Genomic DNA, 17,714 nt, shown 5'->3' with positions numbered 1-17,714 from the left:
GTGATGAGGATGTAGAATTAAACAGAAACTTTGGGAACCAAGCTCTAAATATGCATGGCGCTGGATGCTTACATCTTTTTTCACGGATCAAGACCCTGGTGAGAAACCTCTCTGTGCACCTAGAGACCGGGGCACACAATTGAAACAGAACCCAACACTCCCCTGCATGGTGAGGATGACAGCCACCCCCTCTGCAGTCTGCAATCTGGACATCGCTTCCATTTACCAAGCATGCAGGTTGTGTCACTCGTGTACTTCACACGTGAAACCTAAAGTTTTGCCCTGGCTGATTCCCAGAAGCAGGTATTTGATCTCATATGAAAACAAACATACACAGTGTTGAGATTGCTAAGGTGACAATGCTTTCTGCACGCGTGCGCACACACACACACATACACACGCAAATATTTTCTATGAACATCAAAGATCCTATGCAAAATTGGCATGTTTATTTCTGCTCTATAACTGCATGAGAGAATTTTTTAAATGTTCACCCCCAAAAGGTAAAAACATGAACTACATTTTGATTCATTTCAGCTCCCGTATGGGACTTTCAGAAATTAAACTTGAGGGTAATATCTCTTTGGGATAAAAATTTCCCTGAATTTTGTGTGAATACATGTCTCCGTCTGTAAGGAGGACTTGTCAATTTTTAAAGACTATTTGATAGCAAAGAACTGGCCTAATGCTTGAAAACGGGCCATAAAATTTGGTGATCCATTTTTAAGTTAATGATTTGGTTTCCAGGGAGGAAGCCACAGGCAGCCAGAGTTGTCGAGAGACACAGCAGGGGAGAGAGCAATTCAAGAGAGCAGAGATCCCCCAAATTAGGAGTCTGGACACTCAGTGCCGAGTTCTGCACTTCACATCTTGGGTTTTCTTCTGAACTCTTGGCATTTATGTCCTTGTTCGGAAGGAAAGTTTAGAGATTTCTTTAGCCCACAGCTGGTTAAAAGACAAACGAACCCAAAGCACAAACACAAACACCTGAGAAATTTCATCTCTGCAATCAATCTACCTTTTCTTAAAACACATTTTGTTTCACTATCTGAGTGTAAGCCCCAAGGCAAGAGCTGTGTCTTTTTAATGTCTTCCACAGCACCAAGCATATTGTAAAAGCTGAGGCAATGATAAACAATAATAATAATAATGCCATTCAAAGGGAATGCTGACGCAAGGAGCATGGTTTAGACTTTGGAGTTCGGACGAGATAGGTGCTCAGATTAATGTATCTAATTCAAATCTGCTTCCAAAATCTGAATCATTCTCTCCTCTGGGTGGCACATTTTAAAAACTGTGATTATGATGGTAGTATTTGTCCATACCCCCCCAAAACACTGTAGGAGAGCATAAATGTATTCACCAAACATTTACTGAGCACCAACTATGTTCACCATATATTAGGCATTAAAGATACAATGGTGAACAAGTCATAGTTCCCAGTCAGATCCTGTAATTTATGGGTGGATCATGAAAGAGTTAAGAGAAGGGGGAACTTGGAGATTTTTTTTTTAAATGCATTTGTGAAAAACCATGCCCTGTAGATTGTAATGAAATGTACTCATTTGAAATGGATGGTCTGTTCCTGAGAACAAGCTGCATGGGTCAGCTCTTTGGAGGGAAGATGCAAGACTGATTTTCTTCACTCAGGGAGTAGGGCTGACGCTGAGGGCCTCCATCACTGGCCTCAGGTACTGCAAGGTTCATGAACAGTGGAGTTCCTCCCAGTAAAGTGTCCAGCGCCTTGGATTAAAAGCTTTGAACTGTCAGAAGACACCTCATTAATGCAAATATAAGAAAGGCTTGAGCTTTAAAATACTCATCTCCCATGTATGCATTTATCTGAATTGTTTATCGCAGTAGTTGCCATCTCCCCAGAGGAGGAACCTAATAGGAGGAGACAGAGGATGCATAGGTTTTGATGAGGTTAATAGTGGGATCTCAGAGCCTCAAGTGGGACCAGCACATTTGTGAGACAGATACTAAAAAGAAGTAAGCAGGTGCTTTAAGAATGGGATCTGGGGGAGAGTCGGTAGAGCTCAGTGGTAGAGCATGTGCATAGCATGCACAAGGTCCTGGGAAGAAATGTAATTACCTTCCCTCTCAAAAAATAAACAAAAATTTTTTAAAAAATGAATGGGATTCAGAACTGGAGTTAGAAGAGTAGGGGGAACTCACCTACCTCATCCAATTTATCCAGTTCTAAACTTGAAATGTACTTCAAGGTAGATTAGGCATAACTCAATATTCTGAAACTAAATTCATCTAAATTTGACATAATGAATTTCAGTTTACCAATCCTCCTTTTCTAACTGGAATCCTGAGTGTAATTGCCACTGTTGATTTTTTTGTGACTCAGAAGATTCAAGAGAATTTGAAACTATAGAGTCTTAAGAAGCCAAAATGTAGTGTGTGTCACCTGAGACCTTTCCACATCCTGAATGTTGTGGACTGAATTTTTCCCCTCCCCCAAATTCATATGTTGAAGCCCCTAACCCCCAATGTGACTCTATTTGGAGGGGCTCTGTAGAGAGGTAATAAAGATTAAATGAGGTCATTAGGGTAGGACCCTAATCCAGTATGACTGGTGTCCTTATAAGAAAAGAAAGGGACACCAGGAATGCACACATACAGAGAAAAGCTCATGTGAGGACATCATAAGAAGACAGCCACCTGCAAGCCAAGGAGAGAGGCCTCAGGAAACCAAACCTGCCAACACCTTGATCTTGGACCTCCAGACTCTCCAACTGTGAGGCTACATTTCTGCCGTGTAAGCCACCCAGTGTGTGTACTTGTTACAGCAGCACCAGCGGACTTATACTCTGAACTCCAGTGATTCCCAAGTAGGACAATTGCTCTCTGTAAAGGAGGAGAGAGTATGAATATACTTCAAGGAAGAAGAGAGACAGTCCCAGCAAGTTCGAGTCACAAGTAGTGATTTTCCGCAGGGTGAGGGCAGGGATGGCCAGTGCAAGGGGAGCTTCTGCAAAATCCGCTTCCTCCTTCCTTTCAGAAACATACTTCTGAAGCTGATTCACCCCAACGCCAGGAGGAATATATAGTGAAAATGCTCCTAAATGACTCTAATACATAAGCACCCTTCCTCTTTCACCCTCTTACAAGAGTACACTCTGGCTCAGATGTTCGTCACCCAGCTGCTGGATACTTAGAAAATCCAACCGCCGCAGCAGTGACCGTGGCAGCAGCTCTCTGATTATCAGGAGGCCAACCGTGAGCCTGAGTTGTCTTCATCTTCTGCTCCATCTGCAATACCAAAGCAGGACCAGAGGCGACAGGACAAAACCAGAAATGGGAGATGTCTTCACAAGAGAAGAAATTGTCTACCTGTCCAGAGTAGAGCATCTTACATAAGAGATGAAGCTTACAACCTTGCCTGTCTTTGGCGATGAGAATTCTGATTATAATACTGTCCCACAAAGAAAGTGAAGCCTCCTATTGCTGTTTCATAGTTCAATGAGGCCCCACATTTCTGTGCTTTATTTAGCAGATCTCACCCATGTCTGAATTCTCCTCTACCTCCTAGGCATTCAGTTAGGCTGCAGCTTTCAGCCTCTTTTCCAGTTAGGTATGGCAATATGACTTAAGTTCTCACCAAAGGGAAATGAGTGGAAGTGACATGAGCTACTTCCAGGCCCACCTGATAATCCTCTTTCTCTTCCTTGCCCATTAGCTGGAGTGAGAGGATCATCAGAAGACCAAATGAAAGTGACCCTCGTGATGAGAAAAGCCTGGCTCCTTGGATGGCAGCATAGACAGGCAACCCACCAACCCACCCAGATCCAATGGACGGACAGGGGTAAGAAACGTTCTTTCATTATAGCAAGCCATTGATACTGGAGAGTTACTTATCAGAACAGCAGACCGACTCTAACAGTGCTTGTTTAATGTAGAGACAGTGGAGAGTTTCGTTCTTTTTAGCCGATGAGATTCAGGATATTTTATTTTAAGGAAATGAGCATCTGGAGCTAAACATTTTCTGGTCACGCTGATCTTTCAGTAGCTCTGAGTTAATGCCCACACAAGGCTAAAGGGTAACTAAGCTGATGGACTTAACAATTTCTTGATGGAATGTAAAGCAGGGGTCACGGTGATCTTTACAGCTGAGTGATGTCTTTCCCCAGAGAGGTGTCATGTTGGATTCATTCCATAAGAATCACCCTCCTCTATGGGCCTTCCACGTAGACTCTTGTGATTCTGCTTCCTTTGGAATGAGAGAACCACAGAACACTTTGAGCAGTTACTAGATATTCCTTGATGATTATATAATCATACATGTTAGCGTATGAGAGGCCTAGACTCTGAACTACGGCAGTGCAGTTTAAGTACAGCCTGGACATGTTGTGAGTTGGTCGCTGAGTTGTAGCAAGTGTGTGGGGTTCCGGGACATTCTTTTAAGAGAGCAGTTCTACAAAGAGTGTTTTATTCATTTCTCAGTATCAACCTCCTGCTTCACAACCTACAGGAAGCGTAGAAAAGACTGCATATTCTCCATTCTCTTTCTCTGCTCCCATCTGGGTTTTTCACACACTTGTTGGAGTAAAGATATCTGGGCGTAGTAAGAAAGTGCATAAATTACTGATGTGTATCTGGGTGTGTGTGTGTGTGTGTGTGTGTGTGGAGTGTGTTAACAGCAATGATAACTAGATAGTGGTTCTCGGAAAGGAAAAAAGCAGGGCAGGGAAGTAGCACTGGGTATATGAAAAGTCACCCAATCTCTGGCCTTTTGCAAACAAATGACTGGATAACCCTGTACCGTAGTATCACAGATATTACTAATTAGGGTGAGTCATATTATTTGATGTTTTATTATAAACAAGAACTTTTGGACTTTCCACGATTAATAACCAATAACATTTGTTTAGAACTGGATGATCCACAACGCACTTTGCGTCAACATCATCTCAGAGCCGACACTTTTTGTGACCCACATCACATCCACCTGGCTCACCTTTGATTTCAGAGCAGCTGCTATAGACACTTTCACGCATTTATTCTGCCACCACCCTTCCTCAAACCCAAGCAGTGACTTCTCTCCCCTTTTCTAACTGGGGACTTTCTCTAAAGCCATACAAAAAGGTCATGGCCAGGAAGTGTGGGGGTCGGGTGGGGGAATAATATCTGGGGGGCAGGCTAGAACCTTTAACTAATGAGACATAGGCATCAGTGGATATGTGCCCCAGCATCCCATGTTCTGGAGAGAGAATTCTGGGGTGCACCCTCTCCATTTCTTCAGAGGGCCATCCGTGGGGTTAAGACCTACTTGCCCACAGCAAGAACCAATCAATAGTGCATGTGTATTACTTTTCCTACTTCTCTGTTTCCTTCCTGCTGTATCAAGACTACTTCCAGGGATCACCTCCCAGTAAACTCCCTGCATCCAAATCCTCAACTCAGGATCTGCTCAGGTTGTCCTCACCAAGGTATCTCATATAGTCTTCACCAGTAAGATAGACTCCCCAAGCTTCATGACATGTACCTGTTACATCTGTAGTTAAAAAGAAAGAGGTGGCTCACGCTGCATCTGCTGAATGCGTAGAAGCTGCCAGTTACAGGACTGGCAGAGATGCACGTCACGTCCAGGACGGAAGCGCGTGAAGCGGAGCGGAAACAGTGACGTCCCCTAAGAGTGCAGCTCAACATTACCTCACCGTCCCTCCCAGCCACCTTCCATCAGCAAAAAGAAATCACGTGGCCAAGACCAACGTCACTGGGGCGGGAGAGATTACAGAGGCACGCGGCAAAAGGTGTGGCTAGAGAGAGCAGAATTGGGAACAATAAGATAATCTACCACAACTGGTAATTACCATGAACAATCATGCATTTAATAACTTATTTATCGAGTACATGACATGCCAGACACTAGGGATTCAGCTGTGGACAAGACAAACATTATCTCTGCCCTTAATGGAAGTTACAGGTATGTGTATGTGTGTGTGTGCGTGTCCAAAAGTTATATTATTCATAATTCAGCCTTTGTTGACTTGGAAATGCACTTGATGTGTCTTAGTGGTCTCCATTCCAAACACATGTTTATTGTGCAGTATTTAGATGATGAAGATGTAAGAAATGAATTGAATATACAGTAATTTTAGGATGTCTTTTTTAAGTTTCAATTTTGACTAAATCCCTGACTCCTTACCATTTTCCCCCATTCTACAATGAAACCCTTTTTAAAAATCCAAGTTATTTTAGTCTTACATGTATTTAAATTCTAGATAAATGGAAGTTCAATATAAAAAATTCTCTTAAATGAGGTGAATGGAAGGTAAAATTAGAGACACTCTAACGTCAGGAAAGTGGCATGTTTCTATTGATGAAATAAGTGAGGGCGATGTGATCATCCTCATTCCTTGCCAAATCTCCTGATGCCTTTTTTCCATCATCTTTTATTCTCAGACAGAAGGGAGCATCCCTGTCATTTCCTCAGTGACTAGCACAAATACTGAAATATTGTAGGGGCTAAGTAGACATTTATTGAATCAGTGCAAGAATGAGTACATGACTCAATCAATAAATCAGCCTATGAGAAGAGAGAAACTGAAGGATTCCCTGCTGGTGTCCATGGACCACGTAGGCTTCCATAGTCTAAGCTGGTTACATGTTGGGGGCACGTATTTCTTTGAAGATGAGTTGAGTGGCCACTGACAAAACTCCCAAGGGTCACATGACAGCTCTCCAGTAAGCTCTCTTTTCTTGGTGTATTATATCCAACATAGACTCTTACTATTATGAGACATGACGTCATCTACAGGGTTTACAGCAATGTCCCTAATGTTGCGTCTCCTAGGTTTCCACCAGCAGCTCTCTCCTCCCCAGCCATACTGAGCCGCTGTAGCTTCCAGAACTTGCCATGCTCTTTTCCACCTGATTGGTGACTATAATGGCTTTTTTCTATTTCTTGTCTATCTTTCCCCTCCTTGAAAATCCTCCATTTCTCCAGTGCAAACATATTTTTGTAGTCTTCCTGGACTCTCAGGGCAGACAGCCCCTCCTCCTCTGTGTCCCAGAGACACTTACACATGTGGTACTCTAACTCTCCTGATGTTATACTGAAATTACCAGCTCTTATCGTAGTTCCTAAGTAGGTGCTCAAATACCTGCTAAAAATAAGCAATAACAAGTTTATTCAATTGGCTAAAGAATTGTCAGCCAACAATTTAATATTAGTTTATTGGGTCATACATAAAAATGCTATTATAGACATAACACACAGCCTTTCACAGGCCCTCTCAAGCCTTTCCCTCAATCCCACTATAAACACCCACCTCATTGCAAATTCTGACCTCATTTTATCAACAAGCATTTTTGAAAATCTGGGAAACAACAACAAAACAAACAGATGAGCAGATGAGCATGAAATATGCAAAATTCTGTGTTCTTGTTTGAAGGGTTGCATTTATTGCCCTTAATCCAGTTTACAAATTGCGAGAGTTTAGGGTGCTCACCGCCGTTTGTGTTTGATGAAGACACAACTATATATTTAAGAGCTGGCAAGATTACTGAGCCTGGCTGTGATCGTAGTGGTAATTAGGCATTTTAACACATATTAGTGTAAACAGCTGTGTAAAATCCATATCAGTGTTAGAGACACAAATGATGTGGTTCAATTAAAATATTACAAGGTTGGTTTTTGAAGGTGGCTGGAAAATGCTGAGGTGTACCTGGGAAGATTAATTGTCCCCACACAATGACCTAGGCTAACAGAAGTGAATTTAAAGGAAGCGCATTTCAGACAATGTAAACCAGAGATGATGCAGTAAACAGGAGACTCGGGGGCCAGGATTCCTTTTCTGACTCTGCCCCAGTCTTGTCTGAGATGCTCTGTGTCTTGGTGAAGCAAGTCTCACTATTACTCACAGGAACTAAAAGATCTCAGTAATAGTAAACTGGGTAAGACTGCCCATGCTACCTCAGAAAGTTAGCTACCACATTAATCAGGCCACAACTAAACTTTACCATCCTTTATAAGTTAAAAAATATCAGTGAGTAGCTTCTACGCTGGGAAAGCCTCATGACTGGAAAGAAAGCATAGACCTTGTGATGAACCCACCTAATTTCAGGTCTTTGCCTTACTCTATGTCCGTGGGATTTTGAGCAAGTTATTTCAGCTTGCTAGACCTCAGTTTTCTCATCTGCACAATGGGCATAATATCTTTAGTGTATTGAAAGTTACATGAAAGTATATAGCTTCTAAAAGTGCGGTATAAGATCCACGCAGTCATGGTTGATGTGGAGAGCCCAAAGAGTATTATTAGCAAGAGACATTAAAATAGACAGTTACCCTACCACTTGATATTTCACACTACACTTAAAGAATCCAGTTCTCCATTGTTTCCACAGTCTTACAATGGTAGATATGTTGCCAGTGAGGGCCAAGCCAAAGGGTTATCTGCGTTCACCAGCATTTTCTAATAGCACAGAATCCGTAGGGTCAGAAGCAGAATTTGAAGACCTGGATACCAGCTCTACCAAGGCCATCACTGGATAGCAGACAGTCAAATGATCCAGGTAAACCCCTGCTGCCCTTGGTGGGAGAGAGACAGAGACAGAGGAACCCTGCCATCTGTTGACCTAGCAGCATATTGTGCCATTTCTGATATGATCTAAGGGCTCTCCAAGCTCAGAAGGAGGATACAAGATCATTATTTATGGGAATGGAGTTGCTAACTTTATTCTGCAAACTCCCACCATTCTACTGCGCTTTAAATACTATACACAGGCTGGTGGAACCAGAGACCCAGGAACAATATTCCCTGCAAGTCCTTTCAGTGCTATCCCACTCCATTCCACCCAAATACCAACGTGATTATTAAAACAGCCATCTGTACTTCTCTGGGGGCACATTCAATAGATTTTTGAAGGTAAATCACATGAACAAAGAAGAATAACTCCAATATATGTCACTAGAAATAAAGGGCTCCCTACAGGGCACGTGGCACTTTTCGCTTTACATGCCAGGAGTGTTATCAAACACACAATATTGATCAAAATTAGTATAAATGTTCAGGGGAAGCTGTAGCTCTTGTTCTAAAATATAAATTGGACCTCTGATTAGGTTTAAAACCATATCCTAGAAGTGCAGCTGTATTTCTTGAGAAAAAGAAATCAACAAATCATCATTCCCCTCTTTCTAAGCAGGATTATGTAAGTGACTTTTAGGTCGCTTCTAGTCTGTCCCATTTTTAAAGAGCTTCAGGAATTCCAGTCTCACTCTCCTTTGGGTAGCGTAGCACAGCGGCAGCCTCAGGATGAGTGCCCTTGTGCAGAGCTTCAATCTTCCTTTTCCTGTTGCCAGTGAGGGCTGGCGTTGGTTAACAACCCCTCTCCCGGAAGAGCTCTCTGAACCTCTAAGACAAGTATTCCACTTGACATTCACGTACTTGTTACCGATGACTTCCTTCGTTTTGCTGTGCTGTGTTCTGTTGGTTTGTTTTTGAGGGACTGGAGTATTTTCATCCCATTTATGCAATGAAAAGAAATTTACATGGTGCCTGTTAAACAATGAGGAAAATGCTGAGTAATAAGAATTCTGGTGCAGTGGGTTGGATATGGCACAAGCAAATACTCAGGTGTGGAAAATGGGGAACTTCTTTGCTCTTTTCTATATGTCCATAAAATCCCAATTTAAAACCCGCATTTCACTTAATTAAGGACATTTGCTATATAGCTCTCAGTTCAGGTCAACCCAGGACTTTTTTTCCAACCCCTCAGGGTTGTCTCAGTCTCATTAGGGAAAACTCAGTCCATTCATAAGCCCGTCAATGCTCCCTTTCTTCCTCGAGCGGCATGAAAATTCACAGGGGATTTATGAGAATTTGGGAATTCTTCACTCTCTGCAAGTTCTCAGGGAGAAGTCCCCATGCTATCTTGTCTCTGGTCATTTTGCTGCATGGAGATATTTCGGGGCCCGACATAGCCACTATTCTTCAGCTTCTGGTGGTCACTTTGCGACCCGTCATCTGAGCCCCAGGGCTCCTGAGCTTCCCACCAGCCTTCCTGGTGGCATTCCACACCCCTCGTAGAAGCACAGAAACCGGGACGCTGTCCTGCACCTCTCTGGGTGGCTCAGTGTGTGTGTGGATTTCCTGGCAGCCATTTGTTGTTTGTTTGTTTCCACCACTCTTGCCTGGGGCCATGGAGGACTTCCCCAAGTGGTCTGCCTGGGTTGCTCGTTGCTTCTCGGCAACCCTCACCTCAGGCCCCCTGCCTGTAGCAAGCAAAGGGCCCTTTCATAAGGACAGAGCTAAACATCCTTCTGGGACAAGCTAAGCTCGCACTAGCAACTCTTTCCAAACTAAAAAGAATTTTCTCTACCCTAAGGGTCTGAATAATCAGGCTTTTCATTTGTTTACTTACTGTTCTTTCAGGTCCTATTGTACTATTGTACGCCATTCAATACATATCCCTTGAGGCAATGAATGTCAGTGACCCAATGGGAGAGAGAAAGGTGGGAAATTTGGAAGGGAATTGGTGAGTAAACCAAAATTAACATCTCCAAATGTTATTCCATCACCCATCCAGAGTAATAAAATAGTTTTTCAGGAGCACACACTAGTGAGATTTATGATTTGACCAGCCTGCAAATTATTTGACAGTCATGTAGTTCAGGTAAAATTCTACTTCCTGTCTTTGTAATTACAGGTCTGTTCCCTGGACCTTCTCCTATCTCTGCCTCCTTCCCTCTTGTGTAACTTCCATCACTTAAATTTTCTGAGCACACTTCATACATACACAGACCAAGAAGGATGAACATTATTTTGTTCCTCCCAAAATAAGGAGGTCAATCTCAGCATTTCAACTCCTTCTGACAAACCACACTCTCTACTCCAGTGCTTAAATAATGTTTCAGATGGGGACACGAGGAGGTTTTAACGGATGGGAGGAAGAAGGACCAAGACGTATTCTGACGACCGCATTTCAGGGAGTATTACCAAGTACTTGGTCAGCCCCAGAAGCAAGTCACTTCCCCCTGCATCTGGACACTGCAATGGGGTATTTCATGGAGAGTTAAAAAGATTATAGAAAGTCCAACATATCCTATGAGAGCTAATTTCTTTGTAGTACCCTGAAAATCCTGGAACAATCATCAGGCTAGAGCATAATATTTCTAGTTATTTATTTTTCAGGGAAAAAGAATGCTCTATATTTATAAGTCCACATAGTATGTTTGTTGGATAAAGTTGAAAGAGCCTAAAAGGCTTTTACCGTCACAGCCTTTGATGAGGCGAGGAGGTGTACGCGATCAGCCCTCTTTGAAAGGCAAGGACGATGCTAAATCCGGAAATGCACATGTCCACCCCGCTGACCACTGCTACGTGCCCTTGAACTAGGGTAAGCCTATGTCCCTGTGTGATTTTTCACCTTTATTCTCCCTCTCAAAAGTCCCTGTCTGGGCGATAAATAGTCTGGTTACTATTGCTAGAGTCTAGTGCAGTTTGATGACCAAGGTTTCCCTCCTGTGTGACTCTGAAAACTGCTGACAGCCATGTGCTGATGCCTCAGAGGCATTCGCCCCATCACCAGAGTGGACTTCTTCCCTTCAGGACTATTCCCACTGCTTAGCAAATGTACATTATTACCCCAAATAAACTTCCTGTGATTTGCCAGCTTTTATGGCGTGATAAAGCCTCTCTTTGAAACACCTACCTTGCTTTTTAGTTAGAACCAAAAGAAAACACGTTCCCCTAATGTTTCTTTCTCCCATGCCATGGCAAGTGAGAAATTGGCCCGTTCTCCCCTCCCCCACCTACTTTTTTTTTCCCCCGTTCAGCATTTAGAAAACTCTGTCCAAGAATATTACTCTCTAAAAAAAAAAAAAAAACCATCATCTCAAAATTATTAAAATCTCTGTGGGAATTCATGATTAATTTTAAGGCCTGGCAGATTAAAATACATTATTATGTACACTCTAGTGCATCCTTTCAGATATTTTCAGAATCTGATTTTGCTCTCTTGATACACACCAGTGACTCTACATGTATCTAGTAGATTGCAAAGAATAGATTAGCATTAAAGAGGCAGCATTGTGTTGTGAGGTTGTTATGTGTAACTTGTGCTCATACATTAAGAAAAATGTACCTGGCATTCCCCTGGACATGACCAGGCCTCTTAAAAAAAGAGACCGAGTGAGAGAGTCATTAATACTTGGTGACAATACAGTTGGGCAGCAGTTCGGAAATTCTGACCTTTGGAGTATTCATTGATGTTTTTATCCAGTTCCCAGACAGAAGACGGACCACAACAGCCTGCTAGAAAACGGAATACAGGCATTTATTTTCAGAAGCTGTCAAACTTCCTACTTCCCAATCATTAAAAAAAAAAAAAAGAATTGTCCTTTTGGCTTTTCCTAGGAGGTCACGTTTACAGCTGCTGAGGGAAGGATAAACCTACAGTTTCCTTCTCTTTGTTAAGGACAGAGAGTAAAATCTATGAAAAACAAAAACATATACAAACCTTACCATGTCTCACTTCCAGGGATATTCAGATCCACTGACAAGGAAATGAGCTTGTCTCTTCTTCTAGGATATGACACATTCACCACTTACAGCCTTCCTCCTTGCATGACTTTGAACAAGTAGCACAGTTCTTGGTACCCAGGTGCGGGTATCTGTCACTGTCGGTCAAGCTACCCACCTGCCTCCAAGGTATTCTGTGAGGTATGTGCCATTGTTAACAAAACAGAGGATTCTGACTCAGTTAATGACTTCACGGGGCTTTTGACAATAGCAGTAACAATGGGTAAGAGTGCTTTTTGATCCCAAAGCTCATACCCAACAATAAATTCTGTAAAACAAATTTACATTTTCCTTTTTAAAGGAGGCCACCAAATGCACACACAGAGGTGACCTTTTGCAGGTGAAGCATCCATGTGGGACTGTGTCTCTCCCGTCCCCCTCTGCCTTGCCAGACACTCATTCTAACTACCTTCCTCCCTACTTCCAATTGTATAAAACATTTCTGATTTTTAAAAAAAACCCTTGACTTATGGGTTTTCTGTCAGCGTCTTCACTTTTGCTCAGTACTGTGGATTAATCGTATTTCAACATGGGTTCCTAGTTTTCCCTCCTTTGAGCTCCCCACCCTCGTTCGCTGTCCACCATCCATCCCACCACCATCTGCCGGCTCCTCAACCTTCTTCGTCACCATCTCCTCCTCTCCCTCTTCATTCTTCTCCCGTGGATAGATGGTCTGTGACTGAGAGGGACAAAACAAGGGCCCTCACATGGAAGGAGTTACTTGTTTGTCATTTGCTTGATTGAGTTGCTCTGCCCCTCAGGAGGGAGGGAGAAGGCGGGGAGGATGAGGCTAGTTTACGCATTCTCAAGTGTGTGGCCTGGGGAAAGAAGGGTTAAATGGGAAGAAGTGGCAGCCTGGGAGTGGGGTGAAGAGTCTCCTGGAAATTTGGAATGAACCAGAGGACAGCCGGCCTCCTTGTGCTGTGTAAGTCTGGGAGATTTTCTAGGAAGTTATATAGTATTTTTATACAGTGCGGTCCCCCCTTTTTTGCCCCCCAAGGGACCTCATTAACAAGCGTACTATGAATGACTGCTTCCCGGTGTTACATGTTTGCCACGTGCACTATTCCACGCTCTTAAGAACAGTGAGGAGACTGAATCTCAAAGAGGCTAAATCATTTGCCTAAATTTACCCACCCAGGGAGTTAAGAAGGAGACTGGTTCCGGAATCTGTACTCGTAGCCACTAGAGAGTAGCTTCAAATTCTGGAGTCTGGTGTTTGTTAATTTTCAATGAGATAACATACGAAGAAGAGAAAAAGACACCTCAGGTGTATTCTCCACACAGGACTAGTGGTCACACCGATCATGACCGCTGCCCTAACTTGTCACGTGCTCATTTCTGGTGATGAACACTTTACACGTGGCTTAATCCCCTCTGACTGTGCAGGTAGCTTCAGTAAAGAAACTTTAAGCTTGTAAAAGTAAAATAACTCGAGCCAACACTAAGTGAGATTTCTCTGTGCCTTCATATTTCCTGGTTTTGAGTTGTTGCTGCTTCTGGAATGCGATGGACAGTATGCTGGTGGCAGAATCCATTATCTGGAGAGCCACTAGGGGACTGGTGGCACGGCACTAGAAGGGACAGAAGTGCTGGTGGGCCTCTTCTTTCTGGTGGCATGCACACTTACAGGAGCCCCTTAACTCAGACAGCTAAGTGTCTACGAAATGCATTAGGCCCCTCACCTGACTGGGGGGCATCCCTGGACATGCATGCAGTTACACCCCCCCACACACAAACACACCTCAGTGTAACATCCTAACTCTCTCTCCACTTAAACCTACTATTATAACGGACAGCTATGGTGGAAGACAAAAATTCAGGACTCCTATTCGCTCGTTTCAATTTTCACAGTAACATTAGATAACAATTCGTAAAACAGACTGATTATGATGCGTTTAAGTCCAAATCTATTAAGATTTCCACCTGCAACCAGGGTTAAAACCCTGCCCTGATTCTTGGAGACGTCACAGTGAAGTGGGCACTGAATTCTAAATGACCTGCAGTATTAATTCCCCTTTGTATCCGAGGCGGCTTAGCCAGCAGCTTTGGGCAGACCTGTGAGTAGGAAAAAGAAGGAGCGGGAGGCAGGAGAAGGGGGAACCACTGGTGCATGAATTGAGGGAGCTCAGCCATTCACAGGAGGATTCCGTAGTCAACATGTAAAAGGGGTTCTTTATAAATTCCCCACTCATTTTTTTTCCTATCCTTGTCACAAGATTTTATAGTTTTAAATAATGGGGAAACTATAGGAAAGAATCACCAATATCAAGAAGAAAGTGAATAAGGGGAAAAGCAATAGGTTTGGTCACTATTGGGAAAAAATTGGAGGTATTTGTAAGCACAATATCCTGTGCCAGAGAATTCATTAATTCATTTGCTGTTTTATTCAACAAATGTTTGCTAAGCAGGCACAGAGCCAGGAATGGGAGATACAGTACACACACAAAAAAGATGACATTCTTGGCTGTATGGAATTCATATTCTACTGATGGAATCAATAAACAAGTTCATGTTCAAATAAACTCATGTTTATAAATATTAGGAAAGAAATTAACAGAAAAGGGAATAATCAAAATGTGAAGAATACCTTTGAACTGCATTAAATCGGATAGCTGAGACAGAAAACAGAGCAGACCCCGTTAAAAAACAGAAATTCTCATTCAATGAAACATCTCTTTCAACAATCATCCAAAACTCTGCCAGACGTGGGTACATCCTTGGTTTTGATTGTGACCCAGTCTAGATGGGAAAAAAGGAAGAGAGATGGTCACATCATTAACCCCGAGACAGCTGCTCCCGTGGAAGTATCCATGGTATGGAAGAGGTTGGAAGAGTTGAGTGGAGTGATCAGAGAAACCTTCAAAAGAGGACACTTTCGAGCTGGGCCTTGAAGGATAAGCAAAAATTTAACAAATGGTCGTGAGTCTGGACAGAAACCTGGAATAATATTATTGCGGTGAGATGCACGTCTGCTAAGGAAAGTTTGCTTTGTCCTATTGAGACAGGAGGGAAGGGGGCAGGGCACAGCCGTTAAAGGAATGACACGGCAACTAGCACCAAGATGGTGAAAATTCAACTCTCAGTAGACCTTGAGGCCCCAAATGGCGGGAGATCTGACTTCCAGGAGACCTTGAGCTTCATTATACACTCATTGCAATATATTAGCGTGGCAAATGACACTGCCACAGGCACCATGACAGTTCGAGGCTAACCATAAAAGGTCACAAAGTGGGCGGTAGCCCGATTCCTAAGCATCCCTGCCCCTTCCCCCAAAGTAGTTGGAATAATCCTCCCACTTGTGAGCATATGAAGTTACTGAGCCATAAAAACTACATCCCCACATCTCATGGCCACTCTTTTCTTCTGACTGAGACAGCTTGCACTCTGTCTATGGAGTATGTATCTACCTTTATTTTAAACCTAGCACCCAACCTTGTACCTCATGGCCTTTCCCTTGCCTTCTGAGTCGGCCTGCACTCTGTCTATGCAGTGTGTAGCTCTCTGAATGAATCTGCATTTACTCAACTATGGCTCACTCTTGAACTCTTCCCTGCGTGAAGCCAAGAACCCTTACTTGATGGTGCACATCCCTGGGACTCACCTGGGACCTGGGACATGGCCATCCTCTTGCACCCCATTTTCCTGTATCACTTCGGGCAATGGGGGGCTACAGAGACTTGTAAGCAGAGGAGGGATTCCGTTACATTAACATTTCACCATGATGAAAGTCAGAGCAGTCAGGGGCAGAGCCAGGGAGAGTAGTTAAGAAGTAATCAGGTCACAGGAGAGAGGCCGTTAGCCACGTTCTCTACTGCAACTAGTCCCAGTGGGGATTGTGGGAAGAAATAGGCTGGAGTAGAGACCACAGTCATGCATAGCTCTTGCTTGGAGGTCTGTGGGCCATTTCTAGGGGTACGTGGGCGTGCCCTCCCAAGCTGGCAGGTGTGAAAACTGTGCAAAGGGAGGTGAGAGGTGGGGGCAGTCCCTTCCCCGAAAGACTGAGCCTACATCTCCAAACCACTGCGTGTCTCCGCCCTGTGCAGATACAGGAGAAGAGGCGTCCACATCTACACAGAGCTCTCTCTGTGCTTTGGCCCTTAAGACAAGAAGAGAACACACTTGTCACGCTTCAGAAAGACACCTGTGCCATCAAGAATCAAATGGGGATCTTCCCACGTGTATCTAACCCTCCAAAAACTGAATTTCATCGTGAACAAATAGCTCTAAGCTAGTTATGTTTGAGTAGGAAAATAAACCTAGCATCAGCATTGATCATCATCATTATTCAGTAGCTGTGGTCCCAATATCAGTGTATTTATTTCTAATATATATATATTTTTTTAAACAGTATTTGGAAGAAGAGTTATTTTTAGACTTGCAGATGTCTTCGGTCTCATTCTGTGTCATTTCCTATTTGAAAACTTCAGGTGTGGCTTTCAACACCTGCTCTTCTTGTCCCGATGATTTGTCACATCGGCACATCAAGCAGGACCTGGCACCTACAGGCCACTGAGACCACAGCCAGGAGGGGAAAGATATATTTTTAATATGCAGAATGACATAGAGAGTTAAACAAGGTTACCCAAGTCCAATGGTAGCACAAAATCCACTCCCCTTTTCTCATTCTAATTCCTGACATTTTCATCTTTTCTGTAAAGGCATTTCTTTCATAGCTCAATCACCCTCTCCCCTAATAGAACACCCATGATACAAAGTATCTTGGTTATGTGGTAGGAGGCTTGTTTTGTTATGCAGAGAAAAACCAACACACTTACCACAAATCCAGGGGACACAGTTCTCCTATTTTTTTAGGTTTACCCACGAGGCAACACAGCTCCTTAGAAGACTGGGAAATGTTTACATCAAGTGAAATTGGATACAAACCACCTCCTTGAAAAGCCAAAGGCCAGGATTACTTCCTGAGAGCATCCTGTGCTTTGAGACTTTCAAACTTACCCCTGAAACGTGAATTATGATGTTTCCCTCCTGTAATTATTTTTCTCTAATAGCTTTTCTGCTTTCCTAGGTCTCTGCTTGCCTCCTCTCTCTAACTCAGAGAGGACGTTCCCAGATCGATCTCACGTGAGTGAGAAATAGTCACCCCAGCCTGCAAACTCCAGTCAGGGAGAAGGTCCAGGAAGGGGTATAAAATGGGTTTTGTCTTTTGTTTTTAAT

At 43.2% G+C, this 17,714-nt stretch overlaps 1 protein-coding gene across 1 annotated transcript in view; it reads left to right on the top strand.

Annotated features, from left to right (window-relative positions):
- Nucleotides 1-3,689: 3,689 nt before the first annotated feature.
- The window catches only part of KLHL14 (kelch like family member 14), a 180,616-nt gene continuing 166,591 nt past the window's right edge, over nucleotides 3,690-17,714 (top strand). The window contains exon 1 of the mRNA XM_045510487.2: nucleotides 3,690-3,817. The gene's annotated coding sequence lies outside the window, so the exon portion shown is untranslated. The remainder of the gene's footprint in view (nucleotides 3,818-17,714) is intronic.

This window comes from Camelus bactrianus, chromosome 24 (genome assembly GCF_048773025.1).
Source record: "Camelus bactrianus isolate YW-2024 breed Bactrian camel chromosome 24, ASM4877302v1, whole genome shotgun sequence".
Taxonomy (NCBI): Eukaryota; Metazoa; Chordata; class Mammalia; order Artiodactyla; family Camelidae; genus Camelus; species Camelus bactrianus.
This window is presented reverse-complemented; position numbering and strand designations above follow the sequence as displayed.